The following is a 22,270-nucleotide window of genomic DNA, read 5'->3' as shown; positions in this document are numbered from 1 at the left end:
TATAATAATTCAAGCTTCATCAGAGAAGATATAACTTTGTAAATTCAAAATTACCAGAAAGTTATTTTACTCAAGAAAATTCTACACTGCATTATCTCAATTCCAAATTTTAAAATTTGAGAGATATGTCTTCTGGTTGCTCAGATGTACTTAATGGGCAGTAAGGATTTCAGTATCCCTTGATGAGTAAAGCATAAGTTAGGGAGGTTTCATGAGTCTTATGAACCTAGTTCCAGATATATGGGTGGATTCAAATATACTACACTTGATCAGAGGATCAAGACAAAAGATTGATTGTAATGCACAACTTGTTTTATGTTAGTGCAAGTGGGAGTTTGTTGGGTTTTATGCCCTAAATAAAACTCATTACAATCTGATTAGTTATCAATTTAGAAGTGAATTATGATTACATGTATGTTACATGTTTATGGTTTAATATATATACTTGATATATGCACAAAATCAGTTAAATCCAGAACATATAGTTATTCACAATTACAGTATCGTCAATACAGTGGAATGTGATTGTGATTATATGATTCAAAAGATTTGGTCCCTGTTCATCAGTGTTTTGGATTTACACTGATGTGATAATCAGCGATGAAGTATACTTACACTTGGAGTAAGTGTGATGTTCTTTCCAGAACATTGGCAAAGTATTCTGGTTTCGAATGCATGGAGTATGCATTGGACTGGACCGATATTGAACTTGGTTAAAGATATTGTAAACTTACCGTTGTATCTTTCCAAGTCAATGTCAGAAGTTGATCTTAGATTAAGAGAATCTAAATCCTGATATGCTTAGGCTCAATCTCAGGAGTGCTATTCTTGTTCTTTGATTTATTAGTTAAAGCCTACCTTTGAGTCAGGATAATACATATATTTTGGGAACATGATAGCATAACTGAATGGGAGTGCTAAACATAAATATGGAAATCTATAGCTTCTACTGGTGTATAGAAGTAAAGTGATGATTCCTTTTGAGCTTAGTTAAATAGAAGTAAATAGATGAGCTCTTGTTTCAGTGACTATATATTAGATCACTAAAACATCATTTACAGGTAACTAAGTGTTCAAATGGGCAAAATACATTGAGGGGTGTAAACGGTAAATTGGTCCCGTCTCGATGTAAATCATCTATATAGAGGATCTCTAAATCACATTAAGATTATAACAATGGTTAAATGAGATAGCATATTGATATCGTGAAACATATGATTTCCTCTATATAAGTCTGAGAGTGCAATTCCAAGTTCTAAGAGTGGATTCAACGAGGAATTAATAAGTTAAGGATTTACTTGGTAAATCGGTTCAACTTATTGGAAGCTCAGAATATAGATCCATGGTCCCCATTCTAGTTGAGACTATACTGTTTGTAAGACTCTATAATTGATTTATGATTAATCAATTATAATTCTAAAAGTTAGACTATGTCTAATTTGTGAATTCTCACAGTTTAGGGATGAAATTGTAAATAAAAAGGGTTTCTAGGTTTAATTATTAATTATGAGACTTTGCATGTCTAAATTAATAATTATTTTAAATGGCAATATTATTTAATAATCTATTTTAGTTATTAAATAATTAGTTTTGGCATTTAAGTGATTAGAATTGGAAAAATGGCATTTTTGGAGATATAGAAATAAAATTGAGGAAACTGCAAAATCCATGTGAGGCCTATACACACCATGGCCGGCCACATGCTTGCATGTTTCCCAATTATTATTTTCAATTTAAATTGCCATATAATTGCTAATCAAAGCCTAGCCTAAATAGGAAAGTGGTGAATCACACTAAATAAGGCAGTTATTCAATTACACAGTAAAAGAGGAAACTGTTTATTTGGAAAGTTGTGCTCTTCCCTTTTCCTATTCAGGGGTGGATATGATTTTTCGTTATATTCTTAAAACGATCACTCTAGATTTTACCTCATGCAAAGAAATTTGAAATGTTTGAAAAATTTCATGAATTTTTAGCAATGGTAAAAACCATTAAGGTAAGTGGTTAAAGATCTTGCGAACTGATAGGGGTGGAGAAATATTTAGTAGATATGCAGTTCAAAGATCATTAAGTTGATTTTTGAATTATGTCCAAACTTACCTTCCCAGCAATTCGATTTGCATATTGATGATTAATTACTAGTCGTTGCCTAAGTCCTTCTAGGGATATACCCTAGTGATAGGAAAATTTCAGAATGATACAATGGTTGTGTACTTAGTGTAAACTATTACTAGATTCATGGATGACCTAATCGTAATCTTACGAAAAGCTAGAACTGTTAACCATGGTTTGCATGATTGTTCGCTATTCTAAGTGATTAGGGGTGGACCATCCCATAGTCATTAGATAAGAAAGTGTTTGTTTAAACAAATACAACTTTTCTAAGAAAATGACTAAGTCTGAAACAAAGTAGCAAATAGAGGAGATAATTTTCTTGATTCCAAAAGTGTTCTATCATCTTATTCTTTATAAGATGGTCCCACTGCCTCTGTTGTCTTGACACAACCGAAGAGGATAATACCATTTAGATTCTTAGACAAAAGTCACGGTACTTTGTCGTAGTGGGAGGGTTTCAAGGAACTCACCCTGTTATGACTTTGAAGACACCGGTGATTAAAATCCATTGTTAGTTTGAACAAGTAATGGATTGTCAGGATAAGAAACTAAGAAGAAAAGCCAAGAGAACTATGGTCAAAACCATTCATATGGAACAACCAAAAGTTTTCTATTAAAAGGAGAAGAAAGGAAACTTTCGTTTGTAAGTCTATTCAATGGACTTAACAAAACTTCGTGTTCCTAGTATTAAAGGTTTGAGTTTATCTAAACCTATGGCTTGTGGTATGCCTGGTAATTTACTTACTCTAGTGCAAGCAACTTACTTTAGTAAGATGTTGAAGCATTTTCTTTTCTAATGGCAATCTATAGAAGCTTCTCGACTTCTAGACATGAGATTTTATTTATCTAAGGAAAAGTCTCAACTATTCTAGAAAAGATAAAGCCATGAAAGAATTTCTTGAATCAACAGTGAGAGGTCTCAGATATGCTTTAGTATGCCTTAGACCTGACACTTGCTGTTGATTGGGAGTAATGAGTACGTATCAGATTAATCCTGGAAAGGAACATTGGAAGACAATCAAGTAAATCTTAAGATCAAGAAGAGGAACTATATGTTAGTCAATAAAGGGTGTATTTAATACTCTTAGACTACACCAAATCAGATTTCTAGACTTGCCTTAGTGCTAGAAGGTTTGCTGATTAGATGGTGATTACTCTGGTGGTGGACTAGTGATTTTGGAGAAGTGTAAAAACCTATCTGAAGTCTCTAAGTCTACTAGAGAGAGACTGAATGTTAAAGTTGCAGGAAAGATACTTATTCAGTCTAAGGAAAGTTTTATACATTTTTGGCATTGTTCCAACATTTCTTAATTACTAGTGTTACTTCCTGATTAACACAAAAGTAGTTGCCAATAGTAAAGAATCCAGTATCCCAAGAGAGTAGACATATAGAGAGGAATTTCACATTATCAAAGTTTTTGTGATTAAGGAAATGTAATGGTGGAGTAAAGGTTGTGTTGAATACAACCTGTCAGATCCTATTACGGAAAGTATACTACATACTACACTTGATTTGTATATCAAGGTGTTGAGATTTTTGAAATGCACTTTTCGTTTTATATTAGTGCAAGTGGGAGTTTGTTGGGTTTTTTGCCCTAAACAGAACCCATTTCAATATAATCAGATTTACTTAGTAATAAAGATCAGAAATAATATTTTATGTTGCATGGTTCACATGATTTATTTCATGATTACTTAATGTATAAATTCTATTAAGTCCAGAACATATGTATTTGTTAATGATTATAGTGTTGTCAGCACAGTGGAATATAATCTTGAATATATGTTCGAAATTTTAATTCCCTGATTTGTCAGTTCACTGGATTTAGACTGGCATGATAATCAGCGATAGGTATTCGTACACCTTGGATAAGTGTTATGTCCTTTCCAGGGCATTGGCAAAGTTTACCAGTATCAGATGTATGGAGTATACATGGGAAGGGACCGATATTGAACCTTGATTATATGTGTTAAATTTACCGTATTACCTATTCAATTCAATATCACCTAGTTGATCCTAGATCAAATGATCTTAAGCCTGACCTGATTAGGTTCGATCTCAAGAGTGTTATTCGTGTTCTTTGATTTGTTAGTTAAGCCTACATTTTGGTCAGGGTGATACGTACATTTTGGAAACACGGTAGTACAATTGAGTGGGAGCGCTAAACATAGATAAAGAATCTATAACTTCTATAGGTATTTAGAAGTGAAACGATGGTTTCCTTCGAGCTTGGCTAAACAGAGATAAATGGTTGAGTACTCATTTCACTTCGGTGAAATATCATTTATACGGAGGTAAGTGTTTTAAGGATAAAATACATTGAAGGGTGTAACGGTAATTTAATCCCTATACAATGTAGATCATCTATTAGAGGTTCATTGATCAAATTAAGATTATAACAATGGATTATTTATAGCGTATCTATATCGTAGAACATATAGAGCGTTCTATATGACTGAGAGTGCAATTCGTGGTGAATCACACTAAATAAGGCAGTTATTCAATTACACAGTAAAAGAGGAAACTGTTTATTTGGAAAGTTGTGCTCTTCCCTTTTCCTATTTATAGCCGCCCCCTCTCTACTCTTCTTGTGCATGAGAAAACTTTGCTTTGCATTGTGTGTCACATGAAATCAAGAGAGAAAACAAGAGAGAAATTTCGAAATTCCTAGTGAGAGAGAAGTGCCCACACACATCACTCAGTACCTCATTATAGTTTGGAAGACTGTGAAGGATCACATCCAACTGAAGAACTTTCGGGCTCAGATCTTGATTATACTCTGCTACAGACAGGAATCAAGGGTTAGAGATCTGAGTGGAAGGAGACATTAATTCCGCTGCAATCACTGTAAGTTATTCTTAACTTTTATGTGTTTAGTTCATCGTTTTAGAAGTTCAATATTAGGTTGTTAAATCAACATACTTGTGAGTAGATCTAAGATCCTGGATAAATATAATTCCAACACATAAGAGTCTCAAGTACTTTTTCACTTAGAAAGATTTGAACATGAGGCAGAGGAGGTGGCTGGAATTTGTTAAAGACTACGACTGTGAGATTTTATATCACCCTAGAAAGGCCAATGTTGTGGCTGATGCTTTGAGTAGAAAGGGTCCCAGGTAGATTTGTACCACGATTTTGATAGCCCCTCAACTAGCATCTGATATGGTTGGTGCAGGGATTGAGTTTGTAGTTGGAAAGTTGCACAACTTGACACTTCAATCTAATCTATTAGAGAGAATCAGAAAGGCACAATTAGAAGATCCCGAGCTAGTTAAGGTTCGAGATGAGGTAATGCTTAACATTCCAGCAAATCAAGGTTGAACATCAAAGGCCGGCAGGGTTATTGCAACCTTTGGTCCTTCCTGAGTGGAAGTGGGAGGACATTGCAATGGATTTTGTCATAGGATTGCCTAAAACAACAGGAATGTATGATTCGGTATGGGTCATAGTGTACAGATTCACAAAATCAGCTCACTTTCTACCAGTGAAAGTTACATATTCAGTGGATCAGTACGCTGAACTGTATGTAAAGGAGATAGTTCGTCTCCATGGAGCCCCTAAAGTTTACATCAAAGTTTTGGGTAAGTCTTCAGAAGGCTATGGGGACTAAGTTGAAGTTTAGCACGGCCTTTCACCCTCAGACTGATGGTCAGTCAAAAAGAACAATTCTGATACTAGAAGATTTACTGCGAGCCTGTGTCATGGACTTTGAGGGTTCATGGAGTAAGTACTTGCCGTTGATTGAGTTCTCCTACAACAATAGTTACTAGAGTACAATAGGGATGGCTCCCTATGAGATGTTATATGGTAGGAAATGTCGCTCCTTTATTCATTGGGACGAAACTGGAGAAAGGAAGTACTGTTGGAAATATTTTACCAGGATCTAGATTTACTAACAAGTACGTTTCATTAACATCCTAACATGAATTCTAAAATAATGAAATAAACACATATAAAGTTTAGGAAACCTTACATTGGGTGCAGCGGAATATAATGACTCCTTTCGTTCAGATCTCTAGCCCTTGATTCCTTTCTGTAGCAGAGCATCACCAAGATCTGAACCTGGATCTCTTTCTCTCCTTCCTTTAGTCTGATTCTCATTCTTGTTGATTGGATTCTTCACAGTCTTACACACTATGATTGAGATACCACTTGATGTGTGTGGGCACTCACTATATCACTCAAGGTTCAAAAATTGAAGAAGAAAAGATACAATGAAGGTTCGGCTATGGTATAGGTAACATGGCTCAATTTTCCTGAAGGCAAGAAATTTCATCAACTTTAAGTGTGAGCCATCACTATCTATTTATAGGTAACCACCTAGGTTTCGGTTAGATTTATTTGGAATTAAAATAATAGAAAAATAAATGGTAAATTCTGAGTGTGCCCGGCCATAGGATGTTATTGGGCCCCACTTTGCAATTTTGCCATTTTGTCATTTTCCCATCATATTTTCTGAAAAACGCTAATTTTTCAATTTAACCACTTAAATGCCAATTCCAATTATTTAATAACTAAAAATTAATTATTAAATAATATTGTCATTTAATATATTTATTCATTAGACATACAAAGTCTCTTAATTAACAAATAAAACCTAGAATCTCTTTTCTTCACAGTTTTGCCCTTGCTTAGTGAATAATTCATAAACTAGACATAGTCTAATTTCAGAATTATAATTGATTAATCAAAATCAATTAACTGAGTTTTACAAGCGGTATGGTCTCAACGAGTATGGGGACCATGGGCCTATATAATCGAGCTTCCAATAAGCAAATCAAGAATTTACCAAGTAAATCCACTGACTTATTAATTCCTTGTTGCATCCACACATAGAACTTTCCTATTTAGGCTAGGCTTTGATTAGCAATTATATGACAATTTAAATTGAAAATAATAATTGGGAAACATGCAAGCATGTGGCCGGCCATGGTGTGTATGGGCCTCACATGGATTTTGCAGTTTCCTCAATTTTATTTCTATTTCTCCAAAAATGCCATTTTTCCAATTCTAATCACTTAAATGCCAAAACTAATTATTTAATAACTAAAATAGATTATTAAATAATATTGCCATTTAAAATAATTATTAATTTAGACATGCAAAGTCTCATAATTAATAATTAAACCTAGAAACCCTTTTTATTTACAATTTCATCCCTAAACTGTGAGAATTCACAAATTAGACATAGTCTAACTTTTAGAATTATAATTGATTAATCATAAATCAATTATAGTGTCTTACAAACAGTATAGTCTCAACTAGAATGGGGACCATGGATCTATATTCTGAGCTTCCAATAAGTTGAACCGATTTACCAAGTAAATCCCTAACTTATTAATTCCTCGTTGAATCCACTCTTAGAACTTGGAATTGCACTCTTAGACTTATATAGAGCATATCATATGTTTCACGATATCAATATGCTATCTCATGGAACCATTGTTATAATCTTAATGTGATTTAGAGATCCTCTATATAGATGATTTACATCGAGACGGGACCAATTTACCGTTTACACCCCTCAATGTATTTTGCCCATTTGAACACTTAGTTACCTGTAAATGATGTTTTAGTGATCTAATATATAGTCACTGAAACAAGAGCTCATCCATTTACTTCTATTTAACTAAGCTCAAAAGGAATCATCACTTTACTTCTATACACCAGTAGAAGCTATAGATTTCCATATTTATGTTTAGCACTCCTATTCAGTTATGCTATCTTGTTCCCAAAATATATGTATTATCCTGACTCAAAGGTAGGCTTTAACTAATAAATCAAAGAACAAGAATAGCACTCCTGAGATTGAGCCTAAGCATATCAGGATTTAGATTCTCTTAATCTAAGATCAACTTCTGACATTGACTTGGAAAGATACAACGGTAAGTTTACAATATCTTTAACCAAGTTCAATATCGGTCCAGTCCAATGCATACTCCATGCATTCGAAACCAGTATACTTTGCCAATGTTCTGGAAAGAACATAACACTTACTCCAAGTGTAAGTATACTTCATCGCTGATTATCACATCAGTGTAAATCCAAAACACTGATGAACAGGGACCAAATATTTTGAATCATATAATCACAATCACATTCCACTGTATTGACGATACTGTAATTGTGAATAACTATATGTTCTGGATTTAACTGATTTTGTGCATATATCAAGTATATATATTAAACCATAAACATGTAACATACATGTAATCATAATTCACTTCTAAATTGATAACTAATCAGATTGTAATGAGTTTTATTTAGGGCATAAAACCCAACATTATGATCGGTATAAATCTCACATTTTTCACCATAAAGATAATGCCGCCATATCTTAAGAGCAAAAACCACAGCAGCGAGCTCTAGGTCATGAGTTCGATAGCGCTGCTCATAATCTTTCAATTGACGAGAGGCATAAGCTATGACTCTGTCAGCTTGTATCAGAACACATCCCAAACCCTGTCTGGATGCATCACAATAAACAACGAATTTCTCTTGATCTGATGGCAAAGCTAACACTGGAGCTGTTATCAAACGTTGCTTCAACTCCTAAAAACTTATTTCACATTTATCTGACCATACAAATATCTGATTCTTCTTAGTCAACTCAGTCAGGGGCATAGAGATTTTAGAAAATCCCTCGACAAAACATCGATAATACCCTGCTAAACTAAGAAAACTTCGAACCTCCGTCACAGATTTTGGCCTCGGCCAATTATTTACTGACTCAACCTTGCCCGGATCAACCATAATCCCATTCTTTCCAACAATATGTCCTAGAAAAGATACCTCAGACAACCAGAATTCGCACTTTTTAAACTTTGCATACAACTTGTGATCCCTAAGTCGCTGCAATACCATTTGAAGATGATGCTCGTGCTCCTCTTTTGACTGAGAGCATACAATGATGTCATCGATAAACACTATAACACAGTTATCGAGGAAATCCTCGAATACCCTATTCATGAGATCCATAAAGGCTGCAGGAGCATTAGTCAATCCGAATGACATTACCAGAAACTCATAGTGCCCATATCTGGTTCAAAAAGCAGTCTTCGGTATGTCCTCTTACTGGATTCTGAGTTGATGATACCCAGATCGTAGATCAATCTTCGAAAACACTGTCTTTCCCTGAAGATGATCGAACAAATCATCGATTCTGGGTAACAGGTACTTGTTCTTAATTGTCAATTTGTTTAGCTCCCGATAATCAATACACATTCTGAGGGAACCATCTTTCTTTTTCATAAACAAAACCGAAGCTCCCCAGGGCGATACACTGGGTCGGGTAAACCCAATATCAAGCATCCCCTGAAGCTGTAACTTAAGTTCCTTGAGTTTTGCTGGAGCCATTCTATATGGAGCTTTTGAAATAGGTTCGGCTCCAGGTGCCAGATCAATTACGAAATCAATTTCTCATTTCGGCGGCAATTCTTCGGGAAACACGTCGAGAAAGTCTTTTACCACTCTGACTACCTCAGGCCTAAAGGTTTCGGGTTTGCTGGAGTCAATCACCACTGCTAAAAATCCTACACATCCACTCTGTAGTAAATCTCTAGCCCTCAATACAGAAATAATCGGGATCCGAGACCCCTAAACTAATCCAACATAGAAAAATGGATCTTCACCTTCTGGCTGAAAAGTCACCATTTTTCGCTTACAATCTATAGTGGCTGAATACTTGGACAGAAATCCATCCAAAGTATGATGTCAAACTTAGTTAATTCCAGTTCTATAAGGTCAGTGCTGAACTCCCTATCCTCGATCCTAACCGGCGTAGACCTAATACGCCTATTAGAGATAACCAACTCCCCACTAGGCATTAGGGTTCCAAACCCTCTTTCTAGAACATCACAAGGCTTACCCAATAGATCAATTATTCTCGTAGCTACATATGAACGTGTAGCTCCCGAATCAAATAATACATTATACAAGGACTTATTGAGGGGAAGCTGACCTGTCACAACAGAAGGACTGGCTGCAGCATCAGCTTGGGTGATAGCAAACACTCAAGCAGGTACCGATTTTACCTCGGCTTTCGGCTCTTCTTTCTTTTGTTGAGGGCAATCTTTCTTGAAATGCCCCACCATGCCACATAGAAAGCATGTCTTCCGGTTGCATTCTCTCAGGTAATGTTTCTTGCAATGTGGGCACTCAGGGTAAGAGTAACCCTGGCGTCCACCTCTACCTTGGTTTCCACGAAACCGCTTACTTTGCCCTGAACCACCAGATGCCGAGGTAACCTTCCTTTTCTGATCAGTGGTGGAGTCACCACCATCCCTACCATACACAAGAGTAGGAAAAGTGGGGGTTCCACCAACACTCGGAGTCACCCGGGGCTCCTGAAGGAATTTCACAGCACCCTCGGCTCTCAAAGCTTCTCAACCATTTCAGCATATGTGGTTGCTTCATTCGTGGTGATCACTAGCTCATGCCTGATCTTCACATTTAAACCAGCCAAATACTTTTCTTTCTTGCTAAAGTCAGTTGGCACGATACCCACGGCGAGCTTGGCCAGACCGTGAAACTTTGTAGTATACTCAGTAACCGACATCCCCTCGGTTTGCTCCAACTCAGTGAACTCTTTTCGCTTAGCACTGCGGACGACTTCATTGTAATATTTAGAGTTAAACAACTCCCGAAATTCTTCTCAGGTCATAACTGTGATGTCTCGAGTGAGGGTTATCAACTCCCACCAGACAAGGGCGTCCTCCTGGAACTGGAAAGTGGCAGAGGTGACCCGTTCATTACCAACTACTCCCATAAAATTTAGAATTCATTCAATCACTGTGAGCCACTGCTCAGTCTTCATCACATCGGGACCTCCTAGAAACACTGGAGGTGCTTGCTTACAGAACCTTTCGTACAACGGCTCCATACAGTTTCCAACAACAGGTTGTTCTACTGGCATCGCTAGAACTGCAACGGCTTGAACAACTGGCTGAGGAGGCACGGCAGGAGGACCCTGCTGCCTCAACCTCTGAATTTCTTCATCCTGCTGGCAGATTCGATCTTGCATTTGCGCAAATCTCTGCTCCCAATCCGGAGGAGCTTGTGGTGGACTTACAGGGCGACCACCCTGAGCTCTGCCACGGCCACGGCCGCGACCACGGGGATTCTGGGGATTTTGATCTCCGTGACCGCCTCCAGTCTCAACCATATTACCCTGACTTCTTGTATTTTGCTGGGCGTCCATTTTATAGGACTTAGCCTGCGAACCGATAAGCCAGGCAGGTTAGACAGCGATCATAAAAATTAATACCGCTCTTTAGGACTTAAAGGCAACACGCTTAAAATAATTAATTATAATATAATATGCTTCCTAACATGCTTTCATAATTATTTAAAATACTAAACAAGTACGGGCTTACTGAACCGTGAAGCGAGCTTTCCCTGATGAATATTGTACATGTCTTGGCAAGCTTCGGTAGAAAAACCTGGCGGCTCTAATACCAAAATTGTAACGCCCTAATGCTAAGGCACGCTACAATGGTTTTTCAATTACAGTGCTGTCTTTGCTAATCAAAGAATATTCTGGAAAAACGTGTCAAATTAAAACTTTTATATTAAATAATAAACTTTATAATATACAAAACTATTTACAAATGCCGGGATCCCATTTACAAACTTTTAAAACATAATATTTCAAAATACATATAACCTAAGTCGCACAGCGACTACAAAATATAATCCCAGATGTTCCGAGACCGAACATTCCAGGCTGCGCTGCTTTGACATGTACAACTTCATCCGAGCTCAGGTTTACTCCTATTCAGCTTTCGCCTTTCCTTTACCTACACATGGAAGCAGAACTGTGAGTTGATAGACTCAGTAAGAAAAACATATAACATATCATATAATTTTCGACTTGTATTTAGGCGCCCATACACGTATTTACAAGGCTCAACAAATGAGTAAGAACGTTCAATACTAGAGTACAGCCACTACACCACATGCACTACGTACCTCACTGTACGAGTGTTGGTAGGGTTTTTTTTTGTACCCTGAGTACCACTAAGTGATATACCACGCACTCTCAGTACTTTCCTGTACTTGTGCTGGTATCACAGTACTGTACTCCTAACCAATATCCACTATACCAATGCACTCTGTACCATAACTGTACAAGTGTTGGTAGTGCAATTAACACTTTAAGCATGCATATACACATAACATATACATACACTCAGATATTAATATCACACGTTATATTCAGTTCTTACCTTCTTCCCGAATTCAAGTGTGCTGGCCAACCTAAACGGAAAGTCTCGTGCTAGATGGATGCCCTAATCACATTATGAAATCGGGTAAGTGACATGATTAAAACCCTAATCCCGGGAAACCCAAACCCACTACTCTAGGTTCTGCTATACTCCCTAAAGGTTACTCAAACTCTGGAATTCGGGAAACACCCAACCACGACACTGAAATAGACAAAAATTGAGAAAATGAGGTGTTTTGGGATCCTGCCAAAACCAGCTATCCGGTTTTAGGGGTCTGGTAAAACCAGCTAGCCGGTTTGCACCAGTCCAACCCAAACATTTCATTCATTGCTCAATTTTCCACCAAATGCTACCAAACTTTTTAGAGTACCTAATTAGGGTATATACAACATATTCCAGCCAGTAATTCAGAGAAAAACTCTTTGAAACAAATTATGCCATTAGAGATCATTGCTTTGAACTCAAAGCTCAAACTTGCACAAAACCTATTCCAACCATCAAAACCAGCTACAAGAAGCTAATACAAACTCCAATTAAGCCTAGAATTCGAACTACAACTCAACCTAACCCTAACAACCACTAAATCACAAAATCACAAATTCAACCTAAACTTAAATTCAAGAACTAGGGCAAGGAGATCTTAGGGCTTACCTTGGCTTGATCTCCTCTTGAATCCCTTGCTGAAACACTCAAAAACCAGTAGCTATTCCCTTGTCGTGAGCTGGTTCGAAGAGAGAGGGAAAGGAAGAGAAAGCTTCTTGATTTTTTTTTTGTATTTTCCTTAGGTTTTAACTAAAGTGAATAAAGGATTGATTAAGTTAATCCTTGCTGAATAAATTAGAATGCTAGGTGTCACAAACCTAGGCTGCCACTTAACTCTTAATTAACACAAAGACCGAAATGGCGTTAAGGTTACAACTTGGGTATTTTTAAAGCTAGGGGTAAACTGTCAAATTCCATAACCCCGTTTAATCCCGATATTTTATTTTCTCTAAAATATTTCCCCCTAGGAAATGAGGTTCTAAACTTACCCATGTGATCAAACTAGCCATCCATCGCATTTTCCGTTGTCGCCGAGCAAAAATTACAAAATCTCCGGAATTGAGAAATTATAACTCTAATACTCATTTCTAAATATTGGGGTTTACAAATAAACAAATTCATAAATAATTATAAAATTAACAGAAATTAGTGCTAATTGCCTTTACTAATCCAAATTACTAAAGCGATCATTACAGCAGGCATTGAGGTGGATAGAGCAAAAGTGTCTACAATTGAGAATCTACCCCCTCCAGTTTTTGTAAAAGGAGTAAGGAGTTTTCTGGGCCATGCAGGATTAAACCAAAGATTTATCAAGGACTTCTCAAAGATCTCCAAGCCAATGTCCAATTTGCTTGTTAAGGGGGTAACTTTTGAGTTTGGAGAGGAATGCTTGAAGGCCTTCCAAGCTCTTAAGGAAAAATTAATGTCGGCACCTATAGTCACTTCACCAAATTGGGAATTACCATTCAAACTGATGTGTAAGGCAAGTGACTACGCCATCAAAGCTGTCTTGGGACAAAGAGTTGATAGGGTGTTTCATACCACTACTATGCTAGCAAAACCCTGAATGATGCTCAGATGAACTATGCCACCACGGAAAAAGAAATGCTAGCAATTGTGTTCATGTGTGACAAGTTTCGACCATAGCTAATTGGGAATAAGGTGATTGTTTATACGGATCACTCTGCAATAAAGTACCTTAAGACCAAGAAGGATGCAAAGCCAAGATTGATTCGGTGTGTGCTTCCGCTTCAAGAATTCGACATTGAGATAAAAGACAAGAAGGGAACTGAAAACCTAGTTGCTGATCATTTGTCAAGACTTGAATTAGAAGAAAGCCAAAATGCAAAGGAGGTGCAGATAAATGAATAGAGTTTCCCGATGAGCAATTTTTTAGTTTGAGGGAAAACTTGATGGTACCTTCGTTCACAGACTATGTGAACTTCTTAGCTAAAATGTTACACCCCCTGAGATGTCTCGTCAACAGCTGAAAAAGGTCTTTTCAGAGGTGAAGCACTACTACTGGGAAGAGCGGATTCTTTACAAACACTGTGCTGATCAGATAATAAGAAGATGTGTGCCTGAAGAAGAGATGTATTCTATCTTGAACCACTGCCATTCCTTACAATGTGGGGGGCATTTCAGTGGCACAAGAACTGCTGATAAGGTTCTTCAAAGCGGGTTCCATTGGCCTACTCTTTTTAAAGATGTTAATGATTTTGTGAAGGCATGTGATCATTGTTAGAGAACGGGGAATATTTCTAGAAGAAATGAAATACCTTTCATAGGTATCTTAGAGGTGGAGTTGTTCAATGTTTGGGGCATAGATTTATGGGTCCTTTTCCATCTTCTTTCAATAATCTGTATATCTTGTTGGCTGTGGACTATATATAAAAATGGGTGGAAGCTGCTGCAACACACACGAATGATGGTAAAACAGTTTTGTCTTTCCTTCAAAAGTACATTTTCATTCGGTTTGGAACTCCCTGAGCAATCATTAGCAATGAAGGGGATCATTTTTGTAAAAAATATTTGAAGCTCTGCTAGCAAGATATGGAGTCTGCCATAGGACTGGTCTACCTTACCATCCACAAAGCAATGGCCAAGCCGAGATTTCCAACTGGGAAATTAAGCTGATATTGGAGAAAACAGTGCAAAGTTCAAGGAAGGACTAATCAAGGAAACTAGATGATTCATTGTGGGCTTACAGAACAGCATTCAAAACACATATAAGAATGTCACCATATAGGTTTGTGTATGGAAAAGACTGTCATCTGCTGATGGAATTGGAGCATAAAAATTATTGGGCAATGAAGACCTTGAACATGGATTTAGTCGCTGCAGGAGAGAAGAGACTGCTATAATTAGATGAGTTGGAAGAATTCAGAAACAAAGCATATGAGAATGCAAAGATATACAAGGAAAGGACTGAGAAATGGCATGACAGAAATTTGATTAGGAAGGAATTTCAACTCGGGCAGCAAGTCTTACTTTTTAACTCAAGGTTGAAACTTTTTCTTGGAAAATTGAAGTCAAGATGGTCGAGACCGTTTAAGGTGGTCAAGGTATTCCCATATGGAGCGGTGGAACTAAAAGGCGAGAGTCTAGAAACTTTTAAAGTGAATGGACAGCGGTTAAAGCTCTACTTGGGAGGTCAAGTTGACCAAGCCAAGTCCGCCATCATACTAGCGCCTCTTTGAAAAGAAACTCAACGTCCGGCTATATGACGATACAAACAACGCTCTTCGGAGGCAACCCAAGTGATTTAGTTACTTTGTTATTTTTTTTTTGAGACTTTTGGAAATATTTGTTTGTTCGTTTTTAGCATTTTAATGTTTTGTAAATTTGCAGACGTTTGTTTTAAGTTAAACCGTGCAAAGCGTGAAAAGTTGAAAAAGAAAAAAAAATTCGGGCCATCACCCAGTGGTTGCGACCTGGGGTTTTACAGATAGCCTAACAATTTGAGACCTACAGTAGTCGCGACCATGATATTCCATAGTCGCGACCCTTTTTCATGGTCGTGACTAGAGGTCTTACAGAGAGCCCCTCTCTCGCATATTGATCCATGGTCGCGACTAGGGCATTATGTGGTCGTGACCATGGATCAGGCTGAACACTAAATTGCCTTTAAGAAGCCCCATTTCAAACCTAAAATCCTTCAAACCCTACTCTCATCTATCTCAGCTGACCCTACACGCTTTCTACACCAAAAATTTCAAATTCTCTCATGTCATCTCAATTTCCCATCCAAATCACATTCTAATCTCATCTACATACCCAAAATCAATTATCATATTCATCTTCAAGCTTTCAAGACATTCAACAATGGAGGTGCATTGAAAACTCATTGAAATAGTAAGTTCTATTTCTTCACCAATAGATACATTGTTTGTTTAAGTGAATAGATGGTAATGTGATTGGGTATTGATCAATATTTTGAGTGGGATTGTTGATTTCTATTAAAATTGTTGAGAATATTTGTGGATTATTGGTGATATTTTTGTGTGTTATGAGTTTGAAATTTTGGGAATTGAAGAAATTAGGGGAGGTGCTGTCAAAAATTTATAGAATTTTTTTTTTGTGTGAAATTGTGTTTGTCATTATGGGACCAAAGAGCACTAGGGCAAATGAAGAGGGTGGTTCATCATCCAATCCTTCTCGGGCCGCTTCAAGAAAACCTTTTGACAAGACCTGATTTGTTAGTGAAGCGGCTGAAGAACAGTTCCTCAAGTTGAAGGATAGGCCCTACATTGAAGATTGGGGGATTGATTACACCAATACCCGTTGAGACGCCAACCAAGGTTTGAAGCAATCTGGAGTCAAATTGAAAGCATGAATTGGGTTAGCTATGTGGATGTCAAAGACCGAGCCAACGTCACCATGGCTTGTGAATTCTTGGCCAATTGGCCCGAAAGGAAACATGGATGGTTAAAGTTTTCAATAAGGAAGTCTCAGCCACATCTGATGCTATCAACGCACTTTACGAATTGCCAGATCTCACTAGAGATGAATAGCGATTAAGGGTGATTGAAAATGATGAACTTCTTGACTATGTGGACAGAGTTGAAATTGTTGGGTTCCTGGGGTTGAGGTTTCATGATCAGGATGGGCCGGATGGGTCGCCAAATTTGTTGCATCAGAATGAAATAAATCCCGTGGCGAAAATATGGCTTTATTTTGTGAGTTCCCGGTTGGTGCCTAGCAAGCAGTTTTCTGATGTGCAAATTGATCGTTTGAAGTATGTTTATGCCATCCTGAAAGGGTACAAGATTAATGTGGGCCAGGTTGTTCGAAGTAGTTTTGAATTGATAGTTCAAGGCGCCGCGGGAGGTGGACTTGGGTTGGCTGGAATAATTACTGATCTTTGTCAAGCTTATGAGGTGAAAGAATTTCCCTTTGACAACAAAGTAGTGCCGCAGAGAAAGATGGATGTGAGCATGGTTAATAGGCTCAAGGAGCCCCATCCCTATGGGCAGCCACCACCAGAAGCTCAACCACAAGGCAAAAGGCGCCCTGGTGAACAAGATGCAAAGGAGGAGGAAAATGTGCCACAACAATTGCCTGGCCCAATTGATCCAGCGATGCAGTACACACATGCCCAACTTAACTACATCATTCAACAAAACAATCATATGTAGAATTACATGGTTCAAAGGATCATATATGATGAGATTCAAGTCACTCAACTTAACTCTCTTATCACTCGCATGAACATTGAGATCGAGGACCCAACTATCTGGCACCGCCTCCTCAATTTCATCCATATGATCAACCGCCACCACCGAACCCCTTCTGATGGGGGTCTCAAGTAAGTCTCTATTCCTTGAGTTTTATTTGCACATTGGGGACAATGTGAATTTAAGTTTTAAGGGGGACTTCAAATTTTCAATTTTTTCTGCTTTAGTTTAGTTTGTTTTTATGCTTTGAAAATAAGCTGAAGATAGTTGTATGCTGCTGTTAATTGTAAAATGTCCTAAAATTTTGAAACTGTGTGCTTAATTCTTGTAACTCTTTGGATTCGTGTGGATGCTTATAAAGACTGTGTATGGATGCAAATTGACGATCTGTGAAATATGTTATAATTGTTTTACTGTGGTTTGTGGTAAGACTGATTGAATGGCTTAGAACTTGCATGTCTTATTCTCTTGAGGCGAAATCCTTGATAGCATTTACTAGGAACATGATATAGGAAGTTTGTTTGGACAGTTTGAGCCTTTCAAGACTACCTTAAAATGAATATCGTTAGTGAACCTTTTTGAGCCTAAACCTGTTTCGTTTCTTCACCCATTGAACTAAAGATGTATCCACATTGTTGTTTTGTTGTCCTCATTACATTTTGAATGGTATCATAAGCCTTACAATAAGTGTGGGGGAGTGAAAAATAGAGTGTATGGAAGTGTTGAAGAAAATAAAACAAAAATCTTGCGTGATTGGGAAACATGTGAAAAAAAAAATTTAACTCGGCATCACTTGAAAAATATTTTGAAGAGTATTTGCTCTCCTCAGAGAGAAAAAAAATGAAAATAAGAAATAAAAGAAAAATTTCAGTGATGTCCAGTGATTGGAAAAAAAAATAGAAAAAATCTCAATCATAGTTAGTTGTGGGAACACTTCGGGAAATTTTAAATTATGAGAAGTTTGTGGGTTATATTGTGCTTATGATATCTTTAGCCAAAAATGTTTCTTATTTTCCGAATATCTAAGCCATAAATTCTTACCTAAAAAGTCCTTTTGATTCCGAAAAGAATGTTGTCAACATTGGAGAGAGGTAAGCATGCAAGCATATTGGCTCTTGGTTTGTGGAATGGTTTGATGGAGTGAAACCATTATAACATTATTTTAATTGTAAAGCCACTTTGTATCTGCACATTGTGTGATAAGATAAACATCCCAATTAATTGTTAGAGTTTTTTGAATTGAAAATCTAGTTTAATTAATGGAAGGAAATTTAACATGAGCCAGCAGTACTATAATCATCTGACAGCATAGTTATGTTGGAAATTATTTTACCAGGATCTATATTTACTACCAAGTATGTTTTATTAACATCCTAATATGAATTCTAAAACAATGAAATAAACACATAAGAGTTTAAGAAAACCTTACATTAGGTGCAGCGGAATATAATGACTCCTTCCATTCAGATCTCTAGCCCTTGATTCCTTTCTGTAGCAGAGCATTATCAAGATATGAATTTTGATCTCTTTCTCTCCTTCCTTTGATGCTGATTCTCCTTCTTTGTTGTTTGGATTCTCCTACAGTCTTACACACTATGATTGAGATACCACTTGATGTGTGTTGGCACTACTCTATCACTCAAGGAAATTTCGAAATCTGAAGAGAAGAAAAGAGAGAGAGGGGCGTGTGGCTTTTTCTGAAAAAAACAATGTGCAAAGTCATAAGTTTCCTGAAGCCAACACTTTCTATTTATAGGATGCCATCTAGGTTTAGGTTAGAATTGTATGGCATTAAAATAATGGAAAAATAAAATGGTAAAAGCTTTGCATAGTGGGCGGCCATTTAAGGAAATTGGGCCTCACTTTGCAACTTTCCCATTTTGTTATTTTTCATTCCCATTTTCTCAAAAATGCCAATTTTCTAATTTAACAATTTAAATGCCAATTCTAATTATTTAATAACTAAAAATTAATCATTAAATAATATTGTCATTTAATATATTTATTAATTTAGACATGTAAAGTATCTTAATTAATAAATAAACCTAGAATCTCTTTTCTTTACAATTTCGCCCTTGCTTAGTGAAAATTCATAAAGTAGACATAGTCTAACTTTAGAATTATAATTGATTAATTAAAATCAATTAAATGAGTCTTACAAGCAATATGGTCTCAACTAGTAAGGGGACCATGGGCCTATATTAACCGAGCTTCCAATAAGTCGAACCGAATTTACCAAGTAAATTCCCTAACTTATTAATTCCTTATTAAATCCACACTTAGAACTTGGAATTGCACTCTCAGTCATATAGAACACTCTATATGTTCCACGATATAGATACGTCATTAGTTATCCATTGTTATAATCCTAATTTGATCAATGACCCTCTAATCGATGATCTAAATTGAATAGGCACTAAATTACCGTTACACCTTCAATGTATTTTATCCTTAAAACACTTAGCTCCGTATAAATGATATTTCAGCGAAGTGAAATGAGATCTCCACCATTTATCTCTGTTTAGCCAAGCTCGAAGGATATCATCGTTTTACTTCTAAATTCCTATAGAAGTTATAGATTCCATATTTATGTTAGCGCTCCCACTCAATTATACTATCATGTTCCCAAAATGTACGTATCACCCTGACCCAAAAGTAGGCTTAACTACCAAATCAAAGAAGATGTATAGTACTCTTGAGATCGAACCTAATCATATCAGGATTAAGATCATTTGATCTAGGATCAACGGGTGATATAGAATTGAATAGATATTACGGTAAATTTTAATATATCTAATCAAAGTTCAATATCGGTCCCTTCCGATGTATACTCCATACATCCGATACTGGTAAACTTTGCCAATGCCCTGGAAAGGACATAACACTTTTCCAAGGTGTAAGAATACCCATCGCTGATTATCATGTCAGTCTAAATCCAGTGAACTGACAAATCAGGGAATAAACTTTCGAACATATAATTAAGATTATATTCCACTGTGCTGACAACACTATAATCATTAACAAATTCATATGTTCTGGACTTAAATAGAATTCATACATTATATATATATATAATCATGAAATAAATCATGTGAACCATGCAACATAAAATGTTATTTCTGATCTTTATTAATAAGTAAATCTGATTATATTGAAATGGGTTTTATTTAGGGCACAAAACCCAAAAAACTCCCACTTGCACTAATATAAAACAAAATGTGCATTTCAAATAATCTCAACACCTTGATATACAAATCAAGTGTAGTAGTAGTAAACTCCTCGTAATAGGATCTGACAGGTTGAATTAACAACAACCTTTTCTCCACCATTACTTTCCCTTAATCACAAAATCCTTGATATTTTGAAATTCCTCTCTATATGTCTACTCTTTTTGGGATACTGGATTCTATACTTTTGGCAACTACTTTTGGTTAATCAGGAAATAACACTAGTAGTTAAGACAAGTTGGAACGGTGCCACAAATGTATAGAACTTTCCTTAGACTGAATAAGTACCTTTCCTGCATCTTTAACATTCAGTCTCTCTCTGGTAGACCTAGAGACTTCAGATAGGTTTTTACACTTCTCCAAATTCACTACTCCACCCCCAGAGTAATCACCATCTTATCAGCAGACTTTCTAGCACAAAGGCAAGTCTCGAAATCTGATGTGTTGTAGTCTAACAGTTTTAAATACACCCTTATTGACTAACATATAGTTCCTCTCCTTAATCTTAAGATTTACTTGATTATCTTCCAATGTTCTTCTCTTGGATTAATCTAATACCTACTCATTACTCCCACTCAACAGCAGGTGTCTGCTCTAAGGCATACTAAAGCATATCTGAGACCGCTAACTGTTGATTTAAGAAATTCTGTCATGGCTTTATCTTTTCTGGAATAGTTGCGATTTTTCCTTAGATAAATAAAATCTGTGCTTAGAAGTTTTGAAGCTTCTATAGATTTCCATTGGAAAGAAAATGCTTCAGCATCTTATTAAAGTAAGTTGCTTGCATTAGAGTAAGTAATTACCAAGTATACCACAAGCCATAGGTTTAGATAAACTCAAACCTATAATACTAGGAATAGGAAGTTTTGTTAATTCCATTGAATAGACTTATAAACGAAAATTTCCTTTTATGTCCTTGTAATAGAAAACTTTAGGTTACTCCATGTGAATGGATTAAACCATAGTTCTCTTGGCTTTCTTCTTAGTTTCCTATCTTGACAATCCATTACTTGTTTAAACTTACAATTGATTTTAATCACTAGTGTCTTCCAAGTCATAAGAAGGTGAGTTCCTAGAAACCCTCCCACTACGACAAGGTACCGTGAATTATGTCTAAGAAAACTAGATGGTATTCACCTCTTCGGTTGTGTCAAGACAACAAAGGCAGTGGGATCATCTTGTAGAACACTTATGGAATCAATAAAAAATATCTCCTTTATTTGCTACTTTATTTTCAGACTTAGTCATTTTCTTAGAAAAGTAGTATTTGTTTAAACAAACACTTTCTTATCTATTGCCTATGGGATTTTCCACCCCTAATCACTTAGAATAGCTAACAAACATGCAAACCAAGGTTAGCAGTTCTATCTTTTCTTAAGATTTCGATTAGGTCATCCATGAATCTAGTAATGATTTACATTAAGTATACAACCATTGCATAATTCTGAAATTATATTGCCATAGAAGGATTTAGGCAACGAC

Source organism: Cannabis sativa, chromosome 5, assembly GCF_029168945.1.
Source record: "Cannabis sativa cultivar Pink pepper isolate KNU-18-1 chromosome 5, ASM2916894v1, whole genome shotgun sequence".
Classification (NCBI taxonomy): domain Eukaryota; kingdom Viridiplantae; phylum Streptophyta; class Magnoliopsida; order Rosales; family Cannabaceae; genus Cannabis; species Cannabis sativa.
This window is presented reverse-complemented; position numbering follows the sequence as displayed.